Below are 395 nucleotides of genomic sequence, written 5' to 3' on the forward strand. Positions count from 1 at the left end.
AGCTTATAGCAGCACCACTGCTGGGCCATAGCGAGAGAGTGGGTGTTGAAGTCCTAAAGTGGGACCAAGAGTACCTTCCCCAGCTGCAGCCCTGACCCTGTTGGACGTGGCTGCTGGAAAAGCAGTTTGGGTTATTCCTGGGCTGGATTCACAGCCTCAGCTCCGGGAGCCTCAGGGCCAGGTGAAGGCAGGCTCCTTTTATGGTCCTACATGTTCAACTTCTCCCACCCCAGGGAACCCCTCGGGCTGGAGGCTCCTGTACCTCCTGGTGGCTGCGGTGTCTCCTGGGTCCCCACCCATGTCTGATTTAATGTTCAGCTGAGAGAGGCCCCRGGGATGGGGTTCAGGTGGGAGTTGTTGCTGCAGGCCTCAGCCCTTACTCCATCCTGTGCCCA

This window comes from Malurus melanocephalus, unplaced genomic scaffold (assembly GCF_030028575.1).
Source record: "Malurus melanocephalus ecotype Western Australia unplaced genomic scaffold, MMel_1.1 scaffold_801, whole genome shotgun sequence".
Classification (NCBI taxonomy): domain Eukaryota; kingdom Metazoa; phylum Chordata; class Aves; order Passeriformes; family Maluridae; genus Malurus; species Malurus melanocephalus.